Source organism: Bombina bombina, chromosome 10 (genome assembly GCF_027579735.1).
Source record: "Bombina bombina isolate aBomBom1 chromosome 10, aBomBom1.pri, whole genome shotgun sequence".
In the NCBI taxonomy this organism is placed as follows: Eukaryota; Metazoa; Chordata; class Amphibia; order Anura; family Bombinatoridae; genus Bombina; species Bombina bombina.
Window position 1 is genome coordinate 148,856,926 of NC_069508.1, and position 24,468 is coordinate 148,881,393.

Below are 24,468 nucleotides of genomic sequence, written 5' to 3' on the forward strand. Positions count from 1 at the left end.
CAATCCTAGCGTTGTACAAACGCTAGGATTGACTATTGAAACAAATAAAGAGGACTTTCATTCATGAAGTATAAGATACTTCATGTAGAAAGCTCTTTTATTTGTTTCAATCGATCGCCGTTCTTTACCTCTTAGCCAATAGCTGTGCGGTAAATCCGGTTGTTTAAGAGGTAAAAACGTCGCCTCTTAGCAAAAATTTTTTTTTGCCGTGGGCTGCCGTAGCAGCTAAGAACGGCGAACGGTTGACACAAATAAAGGAGCTTTCTACATGAAGTATCTTATACTTCATCAATGAAAGTCCTGTTTATTCGTTTCAATAGTCAATCCTAGCGTTTGTACAACACTAGGATTGACTTTCACTTTAAGTGGCACTTAAAGCTACATAGTTTCCCTGAAGTACACAGAGCTTAATTACTTTTGATTTGCTCATAGGGGTCAGCAATACATAAAAATCAATCTGCTTGCTAATTGCTGTCACAAATCAAACATTATTTGTTGCATTCTGATAAATTTTACACATTTGCAAAACATTTCACTAAAGCTGCTATATTTGACCATTTTTAAGTTAAATATTTTATTTTCCCCTTTCATGGGCATAGAAAAAAACAATTAAAAAATGATAGTTCAGGCATATCACTTAAATGTCCACAACAACAAACCTTGAGTAGAAAGCTATGCAGTATAGGAGACTAGTATCAATATTCTCTAGTAGTGGATAACAATGCTCTGACCATTAGGTGGCGCTGTTACACATGTATAAAACTGCCCATAAGTGACATAATAAAGAAACTTATAGTCCACTCCTCAGTACCAGGGAAGCTATTTGCAATCCAGTAAATATATGAACATGTTAAAAATTAAAGCAAGTAAATAAATTTGGCACTGATATTCTAGCATGTCCTTTCTTTCTCTGTCAAGTGACAGAAGCCGTTTAACAGGAAAACATGCTGAAATTTTATGCTTTCTGCACTATGTTTTTCTACTTAACTCGGAGTCTAGCTTTGCAGTAGTGACTTAAATTTAATTTTATACTAGTGTGCAGTTTAAAAGTGATTTATGCCATTTTTCTATGTTTTGGGAAGCAAATTAATGTTAATTTTCATGCACCTTATTTTTCCCAGTTGTTTACTTTTAACATTTAAAATTTTAATAAGCATGTTCAGTTTATACCAGAAATGTGTAGAAATTGTATTTTGATTTTTCAAAACTTTAAATGTACAGAATATCGGCCCCTTTTATCGGTTATCAGCCTGAAATAATCGGTATCGGCCCTGAAAAAACATATCGGTCTATCCCTAATATATAGTCAAAGCTGAAATTCAGGTGTGGCCAAAGGGATTTTTTTTTCTAATGCAAAAAAGCTTCTATACAAAACTAAATAATTACCTATTCACCAGTTTTGCACAACCATCATTGTTATATTAAAGGGATACTAAACCCAATTTTTTTTCTTTCATGACTCGGAGCATGCAATTTTAATCAACTTTCTAAATCTAGCCACCAATCAGCAAATGCTACCCAGGTTCTGAACCAAAAATGGGACGCTCCTAACCTTACAATCCTGCTTTTTCAAATAAAGATAGCAAGAGAACAAAAAATGTATAATAGGAGTAAATTAGAAAGTTGCTTAAAATTGCCTGCTCTATCTAAATCATGAAAGAAACAATTTGGGTTTAGTTATCTCTTTAAAGTGATTTGTAAACTTTAAAAAATTAAAGTCCAGAATCAAAAAATAATCTTAAAAACAGGGGCACTTTAATTCATGAAACTTTACAAAGATGCTTATTTTTTTAAAATACTTAAAAGTAACACAGATCCTCCGCCTGCATCTCATGCCTTCTTTAGCATATGGATGACGAATCCGGCATCCTCCAATCGTTGCGTGCCCCACGAGCTGGACGTCATAGTTAAAGTTAGTTCCACAGCAGCAATGCATTAATGGGAACCAGCTGAACATGTCTGATGAACCAGTGACAAGAGGCATATGTGTGTAGCCACCCATCACCAGCTAACAGCCACTGCTTCTGAACCTACCTAGGTAATTTTTTATATTTTCAGCAAAGGATTGCAAGAGAACAATGTAAATTTGATATTAGAAAACTGAAAAGTCTCTAAGTCACATGCTCTAGCTGAACAATGACTTTCTTGTCCCTTTAACTACTCCCAAGTGGTTAAACACAGCAAAGTGGAGCCCTCAGTACCCCACATGCCTCTCCCAGAAATACATATATGTGTATCCTCCCTTTATAGGCCGCAGCAGGTCTAGCTGTGACATTTAATTGGAGGATATGCGTGTGGTTTTCTGGGACAGCACGGGGGCAAAATGTGTAGTAGTAGCTAAATCCATTGTGCTAAAAAAAAACTTTGCTAAAACTTTTTTTAATACTAATAAACTTCTCTAAGGGCCCCCTTCAGCGATGCCCCCTTTTCTCACCTCCTCTTGTCATACGCACTTCTGAAACCCTGGGAGACTAGCAGATGAGATGTCATGGCCTAACGATCCCTGGGTTAGCTGTTTACAGACACTACTTTAAAGGGACACTGAACCGATAGAGCATGCAATTTTAAGTAACTTTTTAATTTACTTCTATTAATGTTTCTTCGTTCTCTTGCTATCTTTATTTGAAAAAGGCATCTAAGCTAACAAGCCAGACAATTTTTGGTTCAGTCCATGGACAGCACTTGTTTATTGGTTGGTGAATTTATCCACCAATCAGCAAGACCAACCCACCCAGGTTGTTCACCAAAAATGGGCAGGTATCTAAACTTACATTCTTGCTTTTCAAATAAGGATACCAAGAGAATGAAGAACATGTGATAATAGGAGTAAATTAGAAAGTTGCTTAAAATTGCATGCTCTATCTGAATCACAAAAGAAAGAATGTGGGTTCAGTGTCCCTTTAAGGATTCATTAGAGCAGTATATTATTTTATTTCATTTCATGCCTGATTTATTTTCCTGTTGCTTCAGTACAGGCTTTTATCTTGTTTGCCTGTCCTACTTATAGGGACAGTCAACACCAGAATTTTTGTTGTTTAAAAAGAAAGATAATCCCTTTATTACCCATTCCCCAGTTTTGCATAACCAACACAGTTATAATAATACACGTTTTACCTCTGTAATTAACCTTGTATCTAAGCTTCTGCTGACTGCCCCCTTATTTGAGTTCTTTTGACAGACTTGCATTTTAGCCAATCAGTGCTCACTCCTAGGTCACTTCACGGGCATGAGCTCAATGTTATCTATATGAAACACATGAACTAATGACCTCTAGTGGTCAAAATGCATTCATATTAGAGGCAGTCTTCAAGGTCTAAGAAATTAGCATATGAACCTCCTAGGTTTAGCTTTCAACTAAGAATACCAAGAGAACAAAGCAAAATTGGTGATAAAAATAAATTGGGAAGTTGTTTAAAATTACATGCCCTGTTTAAATCATTAAAAAAAAATTGGGACTTGACTGCCCCTTTATTGCACATGTGATACAAGACGGGTATTATTGCAATATATATAAGGCTGAGCTGCTAATGTCAATTAGTGACATAAAACCCTTTTCTTATATGAGTCAGATATTTATTATTATAAACAACTTTTCAATTTACTTTCTATTATCTAGTTTGTTTTGTTCCTCTTGGTAACTTTTGTTGAAAATCAGAACGAAAGCACTTTGAAAAAGATACCTAGGTAGACTCAGGAGCTGCTGATTGGTGGCTGTTCATATGTTTCATGTTATTGGCTCACCCAGTGCAGTAAGTAGCTCCCAGTAGTGCCTTGCTTGCTTGTTCAACAAAGGATAACAAGAGAATAAAACAAATTGGATAATAGAAGTAAATTTTAAAGTTGTTTTTAAAATTGTATTCTCTATCTGAATCATGAAAGAAAATGTTTGTGTTTCATGTCCCTTTAAATCTCCAATATTGCACATCAAATAGGAGAATACCTGGTGAGTATTAACTATTCTGTTGTAGTTGAGCCAACAGTTTAATGTTAAAGGGACAGTCTACACCTTAGTCATCTTAAAGTCTTACCATAGATTAAGCAGCAAATAGCCTGCACCTTTTCTATAACATGCAGCAGGAAAGGTAAAAAAGTTACTTTAAAAAGAATATAGTTTCTGTCCACTTTGAAATGGCAGCCAAACTCTGCCCGCTGATGATGTCACAACCTGAGCTGCATATAGCGTCCAATCACCAAAACCAGAGGTCATAAGGGTTTCATAACAGGATTGGCATTTGACATTTGATTATAAAATCAGGCATTACTTTTTTTAATGTGTGTTCCTGGCCTAAATAACACAATATTCTCTTGTCACACATGCAGAGACGTATTGTTCTCAACCAGTAAAACAGAAGCAGTTGTCCTGATCACCCAATGAGAATTAGGAAGTACAAAACCAATACTACCATATTAGTTTCCTTATAAACCTAAGCAACTCTTGCATACCGTTTTTTGAAGCAATAAATTGGTGGCGTGTAAATGCTGTCCAGTCATATGTATGGCCATTTTATTTATTTTTTTATTATTATTCATTTTGTATTTTTGTGTCCATGAATAAAAAAAATTGGTTTGTGTAGAAGAGCGGAATAGTGCTGTTGTAAAGTGACAAGATCCATCGGTACTTTTTTTTTTTACTTTCTCATTTACATATATAAAATTTTCTTCATTCTCTTGGTATCTTTTGTTGAAAAGCAGGGAGGAAAGTTTAGGCGTGTACATCTGTCTGGATCGCTGCATGACAGCAGTTTTGCAAGGTTGTTATCCATTTGCAAGGCCACTAGATGACAGCACTCACAAAATCATTTTTTTGGGTTTCATATCCCTTTAAATACCTTTTTCTGTTGTGTAAGAAATGCGCTTGCCCCACACTCCCTAGATCCTAGAAAGACCAAAAAGCATATTTTGTAACCTGCAAATCAAGCAGCTGGTTTAGGAAATCTGCAGCAGTTTTAAAATCTAAGTTATAAATTGGTGTTTTGGCTGCTCTAGGGAGTGTGGGACAAAGCACAATTCTTACACAAAAACAAGACTTCTTTATTGTCCCTTTAATGTGAACGTGCTTTGAAGTGCAGTCACCTGCTATTCGGGTATTTTCAGAAAATTTAGAATGATCCATTAAACACTTTTTAAAGAACTCTATTAATGAGCATCCCTTTGGGAAGTTCAGGCCTGGGCTTGCCGTAGCGCGATGTTCATACACTTGTCTCCCATAAAAAATCCATGGATGCTGCTAAAGCCAGACTTCATTCTCAAACTTAGCAGCACCTTTTCTTTTTATCAGTCAGAAACTGTCTGACCTTCCTACTAGATTTTCCCAGCAAGACTTGAATTTAAAGGGAGATAAAGGACAAATGCAGTGACACAGGAGCATTTCTTTATTGCACTGAGAAGGGGTTAAAGGAACACTAAAGTCAAAATTTAGTTTTCATGATGCCGATAGAGCACACAATTGTAAACAACTTTACAATTCACTCCCATTATCCAAATATGCACAATCATTTTATAGTCACCATTTCTAAAACACAATGGATTTCTTTCATTAGATATGGTGAGTCCATGACCTCATCAGTTACTAGTGGGAATATCACTCCTGGCCAGCAGGAGGAGGCAAAGAGCACCACAGCAAAGCTGTTAAGTATTACTCCCCTTCGCACAATCCTCAGTCATTCTCTTTGCCTCTGTCTATGGAGGAGGTGAAGGTTTTTTTGTGTCTGAAGAAAATTGGATTTCTTTCACTACTAGCAAGATTTTTTTGGGTCTAGCCGTAGTCCACGTTAATCTCTTCAGTAGGGTAGTGGTGGCTGCGTTTTCCTAACATTTTTTTTGCTGCCCTTATATAGAAAGCCAGAATAGGTTTACTCTGTTCTTTCTTTTTTCCACAGGTCTCTAAGGAGTGGCGTCCTTTCACACCGTGTGAGCTGTCCTCCTGCCAGACAGCTTGATGTGCAGGTAAGTGCTTTTGTCTTCTGGGGGAGTCTGGCACTGAAGGGGTTTAGGACTCTCTGCACTTTATTTGGGACCTAGATTCCTTGTTAAGGGTCTTTTATTTGGCAGTGATCAGGTCTCGGGGAATTGCAGTGGCGCCCTACCTGGACGACATGTTGGTTCAGGCGCCATCTTTTCAACAAGCAAACTTTTATACAGAGATCTTGTGTCTTTTCTACGTTCCCATGGATGGAAAGTGAATCTGGAAAAGAGTTCCCTTGTTCCAGCTACAAGGGTGGTTTTCTTAGGGACCATAATAGATTCCCTATCTATGAAAATATTTCTGACAGAGGTCAGAAAAACAAATATTCTTTCCTTTTGCCTCTCTCTACAGTCTACTGTTCGGCCATCAGTGGCTCAGTGTATGGAGGTAATTGGTCTGATGGTCGCTTCCATGGACATCGATTCCATTTGAGAACTCTGCAGTTATGCATGCTCAGTCAGTCAATGGAACGGAGACCATTCGGATCTCTCTCAGAGGATAGATCTAGAACAGACTGTCTCCTGTGGTGGTTTTCTCAGGAGCATCTGTCTCAGGGCACATGCTTCCGGAGACCTTCCTGGGCGTTGAGTGATTTACAATTCTCTGATGGTTTGGCCTCCGTTGTCCTTAGCCCGGTTTATCAGGATCCAGTCAGACAACATAACCCCAGTGGCTTACATCAACCATCAGGGAAGAACTCGGAGTTCCTCAGCCATGAAGGAGGTGGCACGGATTATCCTGTGGGCGGAAGTTCACAATTGTTGTCCATCTGCCATCCACATTCCTGGAGTGGACAACTGGGAAGCGGATTTCCTGAGCAGACAGACTTTTCATCCCAGGGAGTGGGCTCTCCATCTGGAAGTGTTCTCCAGTTTAACCCTCAAATGGGAGGTGCCGGAGATGGATCTGATGGCTTCTCGGCCGAACGCCAAGCTTCCAAGGTACGGTTCAAGGTCAAGAGATCCACAGGCCACTCTTATAGATGCTCTTGGCGGTTCCTTGTTATTTCAGTCTGGCATACCTGTTTCCTCCGTTTACTTTCCTTCCACGAGTCATTGCTCGTATCAAACAGGAGAGGGCGTCAGTGATTCTCATAGCTCCTGCGTGGCCTCGCAGGATCTGGTATGCAGATCTAGTGGAGATGTCATCTCTCCCACCTTGGAGATTGCCTTTGAGGAAGGACCTTCTAATTCAAATCTCGTTTCTCTGAAGCTGACTGCTTGGAGATTGAACGCTTAGGCGGATTTGCAAGATGTTCAGTCTTTTCAAAATCAGGCCTGTATTTAAACCTGTTGCTCCTCCTTGGAGCCTTAACCTTGTTCTTAAAGTTTTGCAGCAGTCTCCGTTTGAGCCTTTGCATTCCATAGATATTAAGTTATTATCTTGGAATATGTTGTTTCTTTTTGCTATCTCTTCTGCTCTGAGAGTTTTGGAACTCTCGGCTTTGCAGTGTGATTTGCCTTATCTTATCTTCCATGCTGATAAGGCGGTTCTTAGTATGAAGTTGTGTTTTCTTGCTAAAGTCTTAAAGTAGTTTCAGATGGAAACATTAATCAGGAAATTGTTGTTCCTTCTCTATGCCCTAATCCTTTTTCTCATAAGGAACGTTTGTTGCACAACTTGAATGTTGTGCGTGCTCAGAAATTTTACCTACAGGTGACTAATGATTTTCGCTAATCCTCTCCCATAAGCTACTGCTACTTCTCTTTCTTTTTGGTTGAGAAGTATTATTCGTTTTGCTTATGAGACTGCTGGTCAGCAGCCTCCTGAGAGAATTACGGCTCATTCCACAAGGGCTGTTTCCTCTTATTGGGCCTTCAAAAATTATGCTTCTGTGGAACAGATTTGCAAGGCTGCAAATTGGTCCTCCCGGCATACTTTTTCCAAATTTAATACTTTTGCCTCAGCTGAGGCTTCTTTTGGGAGAAAGGTTCTTCAACCTGTTATTCCTTCTGTTTAGGTCTGCCTGTCTTATTCTCCCTCCCTAGTCATCTGTGTCCTCTAGCTTGGGTATTGGTTCCCACTAGTAATTGATGACGTTGTGGACTCACCATATCTTAGGAAAGAAAAGAAAATTTATGCTTACCTGATAAATTTATTTCCGGATATGGTGAGCCCATGACCGCACCCTTAAATTTAAGACGGTTGTTTTTTTTTAGACCTCAGGCATCTATACACCTTTGTGTTATTCTTTTTTCCATTTCCCTTCAGTCAAATGACTGGGGATTGTGGGAAGGGGAGTGAAGAGACTGACGTGGAGTACGGCTAGACCCAAACATGAAAGGAAAAGATCAGAGTAAACCTACTCTGACTTTCAAAATAATAAAATCTTGATTGAAGTGTAAAATTCTTCAGACACCAAAACTTCACCTCCTCCTTGCACCAAGGGCAAAGAGAATGACTGGGGGTCGTGGGTAGGGGAGTGATACTTAACAGCTTTGCTGTGGTGCTCTTTGCCTCCTCCTGCTGGCCAGGAGTGATATTCCCACTAGTAATTGAAGACGTTGTGGACTCACCATATCTGGAAATAAATAAATTTATCAGGTAAGCTTAAATTTTCCTTTTGTGATTGGCTGATGGCTGTCACGTGATGCAAAATCTACTACTCATTTGAAATTCAGACTAAGTGCTTTTTATTATGAGTTTGTTGATTATGCAAATCTACTGTATTTAAAGGTACTTTTAAAGCAATAGTATAATGATAAAATTATATAATTTAGGGATAACCAGCTGGCTTCCCATGACTTGCATGTGGCCCTCTACACTACTTTTTGTGACCCCTGGGAAATATCAGAACTAAGAATGTGGCATATTTTTTGTGGGCCCAAGAAATAGTGCAACTAAAGATGTGTGTTTAGGTAATTTACTAGTGGGTGGGTAACAAGGTGTAAACCAAATATCCTCCAACTTGGCCCTCCACAGGTTTTGGAACTACATTTCCCATTATGCTACGCCAGCTGATATGCTGACTGGGCATCATGGGAAATGTAGTTCCAAAACCTCTGGAGGGCCAAGTTTGAGGATGTCTGGTGTAAACTCAAAAAAAAAAAACTCTGGAGAGAAGCATAGGATAGTGGGTACTTTTCAAACATGGGAATTTTTAGAAAATATACTTTGGTTTTTTTGTCTATGTTTCTGAAATATTGATCTGTTCCTGCCATGTGTTAGAAAGGCCCTCCCTGATTTAGCTCATTAGAACATGTTGTTTGGTTTGCTGGATGTTTCCTGCCTGGTTCAGCAATTCTCTGCAGCTTTACATATGTGTTTAACCCCTTTGTGGAGGTTAAACACATAGTTACTGTATGAGTAGTATAATTTGTAAAAGCATGTCATTTTTAAATATGTCCCCTTAAACAGCTCCTTGTAATAGTGTAGAAGCACTTGCCTATTTTACTTATTTATTGACGACATATTTAGCATTTGAGGTAATTTATTTATTTATTTTGTAGGTATTATTGAACATCTGAAGCTTTGAAGAGGTACGAGTAGGTGCAGCCTTTTGCTAGGTAAGTGGTTTTCACTAACCTATCTCAGATAAATACAATAATTATGTCCTTGTTATTAAATAATGAGTTGGATTAACACATAGACAAGGACAAAACAAAGGTTCACTGAACCTGGATAACATGTCCTCCAGGTGGCGCTATTGTGTCAATCTGGCCTCTTAAAGGGACATTATACACTCATTTTTTCTTTGCATAAATGTTTTGTAGATAATCTATTTATATAGCCCATAAAGTTTTTTTTTTAAATTAATGTATAGTTTTGCTTATTTTTAAATAACATTGCTCTGATTTTCAGACTCCTAACCAAGCCCCAAAGTTTTATGTGAATACGCTCGACTACCTACTCCAGCTTGCTCCTGTTTGTGTAAAGGGTCTTTTCATATGCAAAAGAAGGGGGAGGGGGGGGAGTGTCTTATTTGCCACTTGCAGTGGGCTTTCCAGCTACCTTTTCAACAGAGGTAAACTGACAGCTTCTAAGTAAGTTTTTAAACAGTTTTATACTGAATTTTTATATCAGTATCTGTGCATATTATTCTTTATAGTAGTGTCTATTACATGCAGTTATATGAAAATGAGTTTATACTGTCCCTTTAAACATCTTTTGCTATTAAACGCTTTTAAAGGGACATAAAATCATAAAAAAGAATGAATATAACTATGATATGTTTAACTCCTTTATAAAGATTTTTGTATTGCATACTTATGTACATTTATGTAGATATGTAAAAAAAAATAATAATAATGTGTGTTAATTTTTTATATTTAGTGGGATTCTTTAAACCAAGGGTTGACAAATCTGTTTAAAGTTTAGGAGCCCCTAAGAATATTTAGGAGCCAGACATACTTTTAGGAGCCATACAGTGGTATTTGTATATAGATCTATGGAGAATATCCCACAAAGTTAGGTGCCAGGGATAAAATTCTAAAAGCCAGTGGCTCCCAGGCTCCTGGGTTTGGTGAGCCCTTCCTTAAACCACGAGTTTTCTTTCTATAAATTAACATCTAAAATACATTTTTCTATATATGCATTAGAAATTGAGCACTCTAATCTTTTCCATGCTTGTTCATGTTCGAAAGGGTGACGTTGCTGTTTTGATAATGCGCATGCGCATTATGTTCTTCCCGCTCGCAAATGCAAGCCGAAATCGGAAGTGCACTGTGCTTACCTTAGTGGCTAGATCACGTCCATCTGCTAATAGTAGCCTACATCTTTTTTCTTCTGTTAAGTGTGATCAGTCCACGGGTCATCATTACTTCTGGGATATTACTCCTCCCCAACAGGAAGTGCAAGAGGATTCACCCAGCAGAGCTGCATATAGCTCCTCCCCTCTACGTCACTCCCAGTCATTCTCTTGCACCCAACGACTAGATAGGATGTGTGAGAGGACTATGGTGATTATACTTAGTTTTATATCTTCAATCAAAAGTTTGTTATTTTAAAATAGCACCGGAGTGTGTTATTATCTCTCTGGCAGAGTTTGAAGAAGAATCTACCAGAGTTTTTGTTATGATTTTAGCCGGAGTAGTTAAGATCATATTGCTGTTTCTCGGCCATCTGAGGAGAGGTAAACTTCAGATCAGGGGACAGCGGGCAGATGAATCTGCATAGAGGTATGTAGCAGTTTTTATTTTCTGACAATGGAATTGATGAGAAAATCCTGCCATACCGATATAATGTCATGTATGTATACTTTACACTTCAGTATTCTGGGGAATGGTACTTCACTAGAATTACACTGTAAGAAATACATAAAGCTGTTTAATAACTAGAGATTATGTTTAACGTTTTTGCTGGAATGTAAAATCATTTTCATTTACTGAGGTACTGAGTGAATAAATGTTTGGGCACTATTTTTCCACGGCAGTTGCTTAATCTGTTTTCTGACAGTTTCTGTTCTCCCTCACTGCTGTGTGTGAGGGGGAGGGGCCGTTTTTTGGCGCTTTTACTACACATCAAATATTTCAGTCAGCAACTCATTGTATTCCCTGCATGATCCGGTTCATCTCTACAGAGCTCAGGGGTCTTCAAAACTTATTTTGAGGGAGGTAATTTCTCTCAGCAGAGCTGTGAGAATTATAGTTTGACTGAGATAAAAAACGTTTATTCTGTAATTTGTTTCCTGCTTTCAGAATTTGTTATCTTTGCTAATGGGATTAAACCTTTGCTAAAGTTGTGTTATTTACAAGGATTGAGGCTATAACTGTTTCAATTTATTAATTTTCAACTTTCATAGATCTTCTGTGCTTCTTAAAGGCACAGTACGTTTTAATATTATTCTAATTGAATTGTATTTCCAAGTTACAAGTTTATTTGCTAGTGTGTTAAACATGTCTGATTCAGAGGATGATACCTGTGTCATTTGTTGCAATGCCAAAGTGGAGCCCAATAGAAATTTATGTACTAACTGTATTGATGCTACTTTAAATAAAAGTCAATCTGTACAAATTGAACAAATTTCACCAAACAACGAGGGGAGAGTTATGCCGACTAACTCGCCTCACGTGTCAGTACCTACATCTCCCGCTCAGAGGGAGGTGCGTGATATTGTAGCGCCGAGTACATCTGGGCGGCCATTACAAATCACATTACAGGATATGGCTACTGTTATGACTGAGGTTTTGGCTAAATTACCAGAGATAAGAGGTAAGCGTGATCACTCTGGGGTGAGAACAGAGTGCGCTGATAATATTAGGGCCATGTCAGACACTGCGTCACAGGTGGCAGAACATGAGGACGGAGAGCTTCATTCTGTGGGTGACGGTTCTGATCCAAACAGACTGGATTCAGATATTTCAAATTTTAAATTTAAACTGGAAAACCTCCGTGTATTACTAGGGGAGGTGTTAGCGGCTCTGAATGATTGTAACACAGTTGCAATACCAGAGAAAATGTGTAGGTTGGATAAATATTTTGCGGTACCGACGAGTACTGAGGTTTTTCCTATACCTAAGAGACTTACTGAAATTGTTACTAAGGAGTGGGATAGACCCGGTGTGCCGTTCTCACCCCCTCCGATATTTAGAAAAATGTTTCCAATAGACGCCACCACAAGGGACTTATGGCAAACGGTCCCTAAGGTGGAGGGAGCAGTTTCTACCTTAGCTAAGCGTACCACTATCCCGGTGGAGGATAGCTGTGCTTTCTTCTGTTATGTGTGATCAGTCCACGGGTCATCATTACTTCTGGGATATAACTCCTCCCCAACAGGAAATGCAAGAGGATTCACCCAGCAGAGCTGCATATAGCTCCTCCCCTCTACGTCAGTCCCAGTCATTCTCTTGCACCCAACGACTAGATAGGATGTGTGAGAGGACTATGGTGATTATACTTAGTTTTTATGACTTCAATCAAAAGTTTGTTATTTTAAAATAGCACCGGAGCGTGTTATTACTTCTCTGGCAGAGTTTGAGGAAGAATCTGACAGAGATTTTTTTACTATGATTTTAACCGGAGTCGTTAAGATCATATTGCTGTTCTCGACCATCTGAGGGAGGTAAAGGCTTCAGATCAGGGGACAGCGGGCAGATGAATCTGCATTGAGGTATGTGGCAGTTTTTATTTTCTGAATGGAACTGATGAGAAAAGCCTGCCATACCGTTAAAATGACATGTATGTATACACTTCAGTATTCTGGGGATGGTATTTCACCGGAACTACTGTGTTAAAGGTCACTAATCCTTTTTAATAACTATTCTCATGTTAAACGTTTTTGCTGGAATGTAGAATCGTTTACATTGCTGAGGTACTGTGTGAATAAATGTTTGGGCATTATTTTCCACTTGGCAGTTTTTTGCTTTAATTGTGACAGTTTCGTTTCTCTTCACTGCTGTGTGGGAGAGGGAGGGGCCGTTTTTGGCGCTCTTTGCTACGCATCAAAAAATTCCAGTCAGCTACTTTTATATTTCCTGCATGATCCGGTTCATCTCTGACAGATCTCAGGGGTCTTCAAACTTCTTTGAAGGGAGGTAAATTCTCTCAGCAGAGCTGTGAGAATTCTTATAGTGACTGTGTATAAAAAACGTTGTGTTGTTTTCTTATGTACAAATTTAATTAGTGTTGTTTTTTACTAATGGGAACAAACCTTTGCTAAAAGTTGTGTTGTTTTAAAGTTTGATGCAATAACTGTTTTTCAGTTCATTATTTCAACTGTCATTTAATCGTTAGTACCTCTTTGAGGCACAGTGCGTTTTTTTGCTAAAAAAGATTATAACCAAGTTGTAAGTTTTTTTGCTAGTGTGTTAAACATGTCTGACTCAGAGGAAGATATCTGTGTCATTTGTTCCAATGCCAAGGTGGAGCCCAATAGAAATTTATGTACTAACTGTATTGATGCTACTTTAAATAAAAGTCAATCTGTACAATGTGAACAAATTTCACCAAACAGCGAGGGGAGAGTTATGCCGACTAACTCGCCTCACGCGACAGTACCTGCATCTCCCGCCCGGGAGGTGCGTGATATTTTGGCGCCTAGTACATCTGGGCGGCCATTACAGATAACATTACAAGATATGGCTACTGTTATGACTGAAGTTTTGTCTAAATTACCTGAACTAAGAGGCAAGCGTGATCACTCTGGGGTGAGAACAGAGTGCGCTGACAATGCTAGGGCCATGTCTGATACTGCGTCACAGCTCGCAGAGCATGAGGACGGAGAGCTTCATTCTGTGGGTGACGGTTCTGATCCAAACAGATTGGACTCAGATATTTCAAATTTTAAATTTAAATTGGAGAACCTCCGTGTACTACTAGGGGAGGTCTTAGCAGCTCTCAACGATTGTAACACTGTTGCAATACCAGAGAAACTGTGTAGGTTGGATAAATACTTTGCGGTACCGGCGAGTACTGACGTTTTTCCTATACCTAAGAGACTAACTGAAATTGTTACTAAGGAGTGGGATAGACCCGGTGTGCCGTTCTCACCCCCTCCAATATTTAGAAAGATGTTTCCAATAGACGCCACCACTCGGGACTTATGGCAAACGGTCCCCAAGGTGGAGGGAGCAGTTTCTACTTTAGCTAAGCGTACCACTATCCCGGTGGAGGATAGCTGTGCTTTCTCAGATCCAATGGATAAAAAATTAGAGGGTTACCTTAAGAAAATGTTTGTTCAACAAGGTTTTATATTACAACCCCTTGCTTGTATCGCGCCGATTACGGCTGCGGCAGCATTTTGGATTGAGTCGCTTGAAGAGAACCTTAGTTCCTCTACGCTAGACGACATTACGGACAGGCTTAGAGTCCTTAAACTAGCTAATTCTTTCATTTCGGAGGCCGTAGTACATTTAACCAAACTTACGGCTAAGAACTCAGGATTCGCCATACAGGCACGCAGGGCACTGTGGCTAAAATCCTGGTCAGCTGATGTTACTTCTAAGTCCAAATTACTTAATATACCTTTCAAGGGGCAGTCCTTATTCGGGCCCGGTTTGAAAGAAATTATCGCTGACATTACGGGAGGTAAGGGCCACGCCCTACCTCAAGACAAGGCCAAAGCTAAGGCTAGACAGTCTAATTTTCGTCCCTTTCGGAATTTCAAAACAGGAGCAGCATCAACCTCCACTGCACCAAAACAGGAAGGAGCTGTTGCTCGTTACAGGCAAGGCTGGAAGCCTAACCAGTCCTGGAACAAAAGCAAGCAGGCCAGGAAACCTGCTGCTGCCCCAAAGACAGCATGAACCGAGAGCCCCCGATCCGGGACCGGATCTAGTAGGGGGCAGACTCTCTCTCTTCGCCCAGGCCTGGGCAAGAGATGTTCAGGATCCCTGGGCACTAGAGATCATATCTCAGGGATACCTTCTAGACTTCAAATTATCTCCCCCAAGAGGGAGATTTCATCTGTCAAGGTTGTCAACAAACCAGATAAAGAAAGAAGCGTTTCTACGCTGCGTACAAGATCTGTTAACAATGGGAGTGATCCATCCGGTTCCGTGGTCGGAACAAGGACAAGGGTTCTACTCAAACCTGTTTGTGGTTCCCAAAAAAGAGGGAACTTTCAGGCCAATCTTAGATTTAAAGACTCTAAACAAATTCCTAAGAGTTCCATCGTTCAAAATGGAAACTATTCGGACAATCTTACCCATGATCCAAGAGGGTCAGTACATGACCACAGTGGATTTAAAGGATGCTTACCTTCACATACCGATCCACAAAGATCATCACCGGTATCTAAGGTTTGCCTTCTTAGACAGGCACTACCAGTTTGTAGCTCTTCCATTCGGATTGGCTACGGCTCCAAGAATCTTCACAAAGGTTCTGGGTGCCCTTCTAGCGGTACTAAGACCGCGAGGGATTTCGGTAGCTCCGTACCTAGACGACATTCTAATACAAGCTTCAAGCTTTCAAACTGCCAAGTCTCATACAGAGTTAGTTCTGGCATTTCTAAGGTCGCATGGATGGAAAGTGAACGAAAAGAAGAGTTCTCTCTTTCCTCTCACAAGAGTTCCATTCTTGGGGACTCTTATAGATTCTGTAGAAATGAAGATTTACCTGACAGAAGACAGGTTAACAAAACTTCAAAATGCATGCCGCGTCCTTCATTCCATTCAACACCCGTCAGTAGCTCAATGCATGGAGGTGATCGGCTTAATGGTAGCGGCAATGGACATAGTACCTTTTGCACGCCTACACCTCAGACCGCTGCAATTATGCATGCTGAGTCAGTGGAATGGGGATTACTCAGATTTGTCCCCTACTCTGAATCTGAATCAAGAGACCAGAAATTCTCTTCTATGGTGGCTTCATCGGCCACACCTGTCCAGGGGGATGCCATTCAGCAGGCCAGACTGGACAATTGTAACAACAGACGCCAGCCTACTAGGTTGGGGCGCTGTCTGGAATTCTCTGAAGGCTCAGGGACTATGGAATCAGGAGGAGAGTCTCCTTCCAATAAACATTCTGGAATTGAGAGCAGTTCTCAATGCCCTTCTGGCTTGGCCCCAGTTAATAACTCGGGGGTTCATCAGGTTTCAGTCGGACAACATCACGACTGTAGCTTACATCAACCATCAGGGAGGGACAAGAAGCTCCCTAGCAATGATGGAAGTATCAAAGATAATTCGCTGGGCAGAGTCTCACTCTTGCCACCTGTCAGCAATCCACATCCCGGGAGTGGAGAACTGGGAGGCGGATTTCTTGAGTCGCCAGACTCTTCATCCGGGGGAGTGGGAACTTCATCCGGAGGTCTTTGCCCAAATACTTCGACGTTGGGGCAAACCAGAGATAGATCTCATGGCGTCTCGCCAGAACGCCAAACTTCCTCGCTACGGGTCCAGATCCAGGGATCCGGGAGCAGTTCTGATAGATGCTTTGACAGCACCTTGGAACTTCAGGATGGCTTATGTGTTTCCACCCTTCCCGCTGCTTCCTCGATTGATTGCCAAAATCAAACAGGAGAGAGCATCAGTAATTCTAATAGCACCTGCTTGGCCACGCAGGACTTGGTATGCAGATCTAGTGGACATGTCATCCTGTCCGCCTTGGTCTCTACCTCTAAGACAGGACCTTCTGATACAGGGTCCATTCAAACATCAAAATCTAACTTCTCTGAAGCTGACTGCTTGGAAATTGAACGCTTGATTTTATCAAAACGTGGTTTTTCTGAGTCGGTTATTGATACCCTGATTCAGGCTAGGAAGCCTGTTACCAGAAGGATTTACCATAAAATATGGCGGAAATACCTATACTGGTGCGAATCCAAAGGTTACTCCTGGAGTAAGGTTAGGATCGCTAGGATATTGTCTTTTCTACAAGAAGGTTTAGAAAAGGGTTTATCAGCTAGTTCATTAAAGGGACAGATTTCAGCTCTGTCCATCTTGTTACACAGACGTCTGTCAGAAAATCCAGACGTCCAGTCCTTTTGTCAGGCTTTAGCTAGGATCAAGCCTGTGTTTAAAGCTGTTGCTCCACCATGGAGTTTAAACTTAGTTCTTAACGTTTTACAGGGTGTTCCGTTTGAACCCCTTCATTCCATTGATATAAAAATGTTATCTTGGAAAGTTCTGTTTTTAATGGCTATTTCCTCGGCTCGAAGAGTCTCTGAGTTATCAGCCTTACATTGTGATTCCCCTTATCTGATTTTTCACTCAGACAAGGTAGTTCTGCGTACTAAACCTGGGTTCTTACCTAAGGTAGTCACTAACAGGAACATCAATCAAGAGATTGTTGTCCCATCCTTGTGTCCAAATCCTTCTTCAAAGAAGGAACGTCTTTTACACAATCTGGATGTAGTTCGTGCCCTCAAGTTCTACTTGCAGGCAACTAAAGATTTTCGCCAAACTTCTTCCTTGTTTGTCGTTTACTCTGGACAGAGGAGAGGTCAAAAAGCTTCTGCTACCTCTCTCTCTTTTTGGCTTCGTAGCATAATACGTTTAGCCTATGAGACTGCTGGACAGCAGCCTCCTGAAAGAATTACAGCTCACTCCACTAGAGCTGTGGCTTCCACTTGGGCCTTTAAGAATGAGGCCTCTGTTGAACAGATTTGCAAGGCTGCAACTTGGTCTTCGCTTCATACTTTTTCCAAATTTTACAAATTTGACACTTTTGCTTCTTCGGAGGCTATTTTTGGGAGAAAGGTTCTTCAGGCAGTGGTTCCTTCTGTATAATGAGCCTGCCTATCCCTCCCGTCATCCGTGTACTTTTGCTTTGGTATTGGTATCCCAGAAGTAATGATGACCCGTGGACTGATCACACATAACAGAAGAAAACATAATTTATGCTTACCTGATAAATTCCTTTCTTCTGTTGTGTGATCAGTCCACGGCCCGCCCTGTTTTAAGGCAGGTAAATATCTTTTAAATTATACTCCAGTCACCACTTCACCCTTGGTTACTCCTTTCTCGTTGTTTCTTGGTCGAATGACTGGGACTGACGTAGAGGGGAGGAGCTATATGCAGCTCTGCTGGGTGAATCCTCTTGCATTTCCTGTTGGGGAGGAGTTATATCCCAGAAGTAATGATGACCCGTGGACTGATCACACAACAGAAGAAAGGAATTTATCAGGTAAGCATAAATTATGTTTTTTCAGATCCAATGGATAAAAAATTAGAGGGTTACCTTAAGAAAATGTTTGTTCAACAAGGTTTTATATTGCAACCCCTTGCATGCATTGCGCCCATCACGGCTGCAGCGGCATTCTGGATTGAGTCTCTGGAAGAGAACATTGGTTCAGCTACTCTGGACGACATTACGGACAGGCTTAGAGTCCTTAAACTAGCTAATTCATTCATTTCGGAGGCCGTAGTACATCTTACTAAACTTACGGCGAAGAATTCAGGATTCGCCATTCAGGCACGCAGGGCGCTGTGGCTAAAATCCTGGTCAGCTGATGTTACTTCTAAGTCTAAATTGCTTAATATACCTTTCAAAGGGCAGACCTTATTCGGGCCCGGGTTGAAAGAGATTATCGCTGACATTACAGGAGGTAAAGGCCATGCCCTGCCTCAGGACAAAGCCAAAGCCAAGACTAGACAGTCTAATTTTCGTTCCTTTCGTAATTTCAAAGCAGGAGCAGCATCAACTTCCTCTGCACCAAAACAGGAAGGAGCTGTTGCTTGCTACAGACAAGGCTGGAAACCTAACCAGTCCTGGAACAAGGGCAAGCAGACTAGGAAACCTGCTGCTGCCCCTAAAACAGCATGAATTGAGGGCCCCCGATCCATGATCGGATCTAGTGGGGGGCAGACTTTCTCTCTTCGCCCAGGCTTGGGCAAGAGATGTTCAGGATCCCTGGGCGCTAGAGATAATATCTTAGGGATACCTTCTGGACTTCAAATACTCTCCTCCAAGAGAGAGATTTCATCTGTCAAGATTGTCAACAATCCAGACAAAGAAAGAGGCGTTTCTACGCTGCGTACAAGAGCTCTTGTTAATGGGAGTAATCCAAAAATCCATAAAAGATGCTTACCTTCACATACCGATTCACAAAGATCATTATCGGTACCTAAGGTTTGCCTTCCTAGACAGGCATTACCAGTTTGTGGCTCTTCCATTCGGATTGGCTACAGCTCCAAGAATCTTCACAAAGGTTCTGGGTGCTCTTCTGGCGGTACTAAGACCGCGGGGAATCTCGGTAGCTCCATACCTAGACGACATTCTGATACAAGCTTCAAGCTTTCAAACTGCCAAGTCTCATACAGAGTTAGTGCTGGCATTTCTAAGGTCACATGGATGGAAGGTGAACGAAAAGAAAAGTTCACTCGTTCCACTCACAAGAGTTCCCTTCCTGGGGACTCTTATAGATTCTGTAGAAATTAAGATTTACCTGACAGAGGACAGGCTAACAAGACTTCAAAGTGCTTGCCGCACCCTTCATTCCATTCAACACCCGTCAGTGGCTCAATGCATGGAGGTAATCGGCTTAATGGTAGCGGCAATGGACATAGTACCCTTTGCACGCTTACACCTCAGACCACTGCAACTGTGCATGCTAAGTCAGTGGAACGGGGATTACTCAGACTTATCCCCTTCTCTGAATCTGGATCAAGAGACCAGAAATTCTCTTCTATGGTGGCTTTCTCGGCCACATCTGTCCAGGGGGATGCCATTCAGCAGACCAGACTGGACAATTGTAACAACAGACGCCAGCCTTCTAGGTTGGGGTGCCGTCTGGAATTCTCTGAAGGCTCAGGGACAATGGAGTCAGGAGGAGAGTCTCCTGCCAATAAACATTCTGGAATTGAGAGCAGTTCTCAATGCCCTCCTGGCTTGGCCCCAGTTGACAACTCGGGGGTTCATCAGGTTTCAGTCGGACAACATCACGACTGTAGCTTACATCAACCATCAGGGAGGGACAAGAAGCTCCCTAGCTATGATGGAAGTATCAAAGATAATTCGCTGGGCAGAGTCTCACTCTTGCCACCTGTCAGCAATCCACATCCCGGGAGTGGAGAACTGGGAGGCGGATTTCTTAAGTCGTCAGACTTTTCATCCGGGGGAGTGGGAACTTCATCCGGAGGTCTTTGCCCAAATACTTCGACGTTGGGGCAAACCAGAGATAGATCTCATGGCGTCTCGACAGAACGCCAAGCTTCCTCGTTACGGGTCCAGATCCAGGGATCCAGGAGCAGTCCTGATAGATGCTCTGACAGCACCTTGGGACTTCAGGATGGCTTACGTGTTTCCACCCTTCCCGTTACTTCCTCGATTGATTGCCAGAATCAAACAAGAGAGAGCATCAGTGATTCTAATAGCACCTGCGTGGCCACGCAGGACTTGGTATGCAGACCTGGTGGACTTGTCATCCTGTCCACCTTGGTCTCTACCTCTGAAACAGGACCTTCTGATACAGGGTCCCTTCAAACATCAAAATCTAACTTCTCTGAAGCTGACTGCTTGGAAATTGAACGCTTGATTTTATCAAGACGTGGGTTTTCTGAGTCAGTTATTGATACCTTAATACAGGCTAGGAAACCTGTTCCCAGAAAGATTTACCATAAGATATGGCGTAAATACCTATATTGGTGTGAATCCAAAGGTTACTCTTGGAGTAAGGTTAGGATTCCTAGGATATTGTCTTTTCTACAAGAAAGTTTAGAAAAGGGTTTATCTGCTAGTTCATTAAAGGGACAGATCTCAGCTCTGTCCATTCTGTTACACAAACGTCTGTCAGAAGTTCCTGACGTCCAGGCTTTTTGTCAGGCTTTGGCCAGGATTAAGCCTGTGTTTAAAACTGTTGCTCCACCATGGAGTTTAAACCTTGTTCTTAATGTTTTACAGGGCGTTCCGTTTGAACCCCTTCATTCCATTGATATAAAGTTGTTATCTTGGAAAGTTCTATTTTTAATGGCTATTTCCTCGGCTCGAAGAGTCTCTGAATTATCAGCCTTACATTGTGATTCTCCTTATTTGATTTTTCATTCGGATAAGGTAGTCCTGCGTACTAAACCTGGGTTCTTACCTAAGGTAGTTACTAACAGGAATATCAATCAAGAGATTGTTGTTCCTTCTTTATGCCCAAATCCTTCTTCAAAGAAGGAACGTCTACTGCACAACCTGGATGTAGTCCGTGCTCTAAAATTTTACTTACAGGCAACTAAGGAATTTCGACAAACGTCTTCTCTGTTTGTCATTTACTCTGGGCAGAGGAGAGGTCAAAAAGCTTCCGCTACCTCTTTCTTTTTGGCTTCGTAGCATAATTCGTTTAGCTTATGAGACTGCTGGACAGCAGCCTCCTGAAAGAATTACAGCTCATTCTACTAGAGCTGTGGCTTCCACTTGGGCCTTCAAGAATGAGGCCTCTGTTGAACAGATTTGCAAGGCTGCAACTTGGTCTTCGCTTCATACTTTTTCCAAATTTTACAAATTTGACACTTTTGCTTCATCGGAGGCTATTTTTGGGAGAAAGGTTCTTCAGGCAGTGGTTCCTTCTGTATAAAGAGCCTGCCTATCCCTCCCGTCATCCGTGTACTTTTGCTTTGGTATTGGTATCCCAGAAGTAATGATGACCCGTGGACTGATCACACTTAACAGAAGAAAACATAATTTATGCTTACCTGATAAATTCCTTTCTTCTGTAGTGTGATCAGTCCACGGCCCGCCCTGTTTTTAAGGCAGGTAAATATTTTTTAATTTATACTCCAGTCACCACTTCACCCTTGGCTTTTCCTTTCTTGTTGGTCCTTGGTCGAATGACTGGGAGTGACGTAGAGGGGAGGAGCTATATGCAGCTCTGCTGGGTGAATCCTCTTGCACTTCCTGTTGGGGAGGAGTAATATCCCAGAAGTAATGATGACCCGTGGACTGATCACACTACAGAAGAAAGGAATTTATCAGGTAAGCATAAATTATGTTTTTTTTTATATATATAGGTATTTATATTTACCATTGTAATAAACATTCACTATCTTTTTTTCTAGCGATTACACTAAATGTAATATGGCAATAATATGTTTAATATTGAAACAAACGTTCCGTTCTTTTGGTTCCTAATCGATTGTGCATGCGCGATTCACAGTGAACGCAGGTTAACAAACCGACGAGGATTTGATTATGATTGGGGGATTTTTTAAAAAAGAAAGTAAATACGTAACAGTGGGGGGAGTTTAGAGGCCATATCTACATGGAATAAACGTATGTATTTTGGGTGATTACTCCAATACCGTTAGCGCTAATCAACATGCAATGCGGTGCAGCTGCATCTTCTATTCCTGATCTAAGGTATGGAGTTAAGTTGCATTGGGTGTTGACTGTCCCTTTAAAGGGACATTGTACTGTAAAACTGGCTTCCCCTTAAAGGGACACTAAATTCAAAATCAAACTTTCATGATTCAAATAGCGCATGCAGTTTAAAAAGAGACTGCCATTATGAAATTGTGCTCAGTATTTTTATATTCACACCTTGAGGAGTTCACCTTATATATACGTATACGAGTCTCTGGTTGGCTAATGGCTGTCACATGATACAGAGGGCTTTCAAATTGAAGAAAATTGTGAAATATATCAAAAAATCTAATTTAAAATTCAGACATACAATTTAAATGTTTTAAATTTATTTATGTTATCAAATTTGCTTTGTTCCCATGGTATTCTTTGTTGAAGAGATGCCTAGTTAGGTGTCTGGAGCGCTTCATGGAAGGAATTTGCGCTGCCATTTAGTGCTCTTGCATATGGATAACATTCTTGCAAAACTTCTACCATATAGTGCTCCCGACACATGCACGCTCCTGAGCTTACATCCCTGCTTTTCAACAAAAGATACCAACAGAATTAATAAAATATGATAATAGAAGTAAATTAGAAAGTTGTTTAAATTGTATGTTCTATCCAAATTATGAAAGAAAGAAAAATTTGATTTGCATGTCCTCTTAAAGGGACATGAAACCCATAATTTTTTGTTCACGATTCAGGTAAAGAATACAATTGTAAACCACTTTCCAATTAACTTCTGTTATCTAATTTGCTTCCTTCTCTTGGTATCTTTTGTTGAAGAAGCAGCAATGCACTACAGGGAGCTAGCTGAATGCACTGAGTGAGCCAATAAAATGAGGCATAAATATGCAGCCACCAATCAGCAGCTCCGGTGTCTACCTAGGTATCTTTTTTTTAAACAAAGGATGTCAGGAGAACAAAACAAATGAGGTAATTGAAGTAAATTGGAAAGTTGTTTAACATCACATGTTCTATCTAAATAGTGAAAGAAACATTTTGGGTTTCATGTCCCTTTAAGGCCTCCTTATCGTATCTATCTGTACACAATTGTCATTAAATAGAGAGAGCAATTAATAAATAAAACAATGCTGTTTGTCTCTTCCATCTCCCATTGGGAATTTGATTGCAGCCTCTTGTTCATATAAGTTTTGTAAAGGAAATACTTAAGTATTCATCCTCGTATTTCCAGTATAGGTTGTGATGTTAAAGGACCGGTCAACACATTAGATTTGCATAATCAACAAATGCAAGATAACAACACAATGCAATAGCACTTAGTCTGAACTTCAAATGAGTAGTAGATTTTTTTTTATAACAAATTTCAAAGTTATGTATATTTCCACTCCCCTTGTACCATGTGATAGCAATCAGCCAATCACAAATGCATATACGTATAGTCTGAATTCTTGCACATGCTCAGTAGGAGCTGGTGACTCAAAAAGTGTAAATATAAAAGACTGTGCACATTTTTTTAATGGAAGTAAATTGGAAAGTTGTTTAAAATTACATGCTGTATCTGAATCATAAAAAGTTTCATTTTCTTTTTTCATTTACTTGCACAGAATATAAATGACTTCAGCATTGGGTATAAAATTCTGTTTAACATAACATGATATTGAGTATCTTAAAGGGACATGAAACCCCCAAAACGTATTTTGTGATTCAGACAGAGCATACAATTTTAAAAAAAAAACTGTCCAATTTACTTTTATTATCAAATTTGCTTTGTCCCAATGGTATTAGTTGAAGAGATACCTAGGTAAGTGTCTGGAGCACTACATGACAGGAAATAGTTCTGCCATATAGTGCTCTTCCAAATGTATAACATTCTTGCAAAACTGCTGCCATATAGT

General features: G+C 40.5%; 1 protein-coding gene across 1 annotated transcript in view; it reads left to right on the forward strand.

Moving 5' to 3' along the window:
* The first annotated feature begins 1,963 nt into the window (after positions 1 to 1,963).
* Positions 1,964 to 24,468, forward strand: part of GNG12 (G protein subunit gamma 12) — a 150,144-nt gene continuing 127,639 nt past the window's right edge. Inside the window, exons 1-2 of the mRNA XM_053693373.1 lie at positions 1,964 to 2,038; positions 9,415 to 9,471. The gene's annotated coding sequence lies outside the window, so the exon portion shown is untranslated. The remainder of the gene's footprint in view (positions 2,039 to 9,414; positions 9,472 to 24,468) is intronic.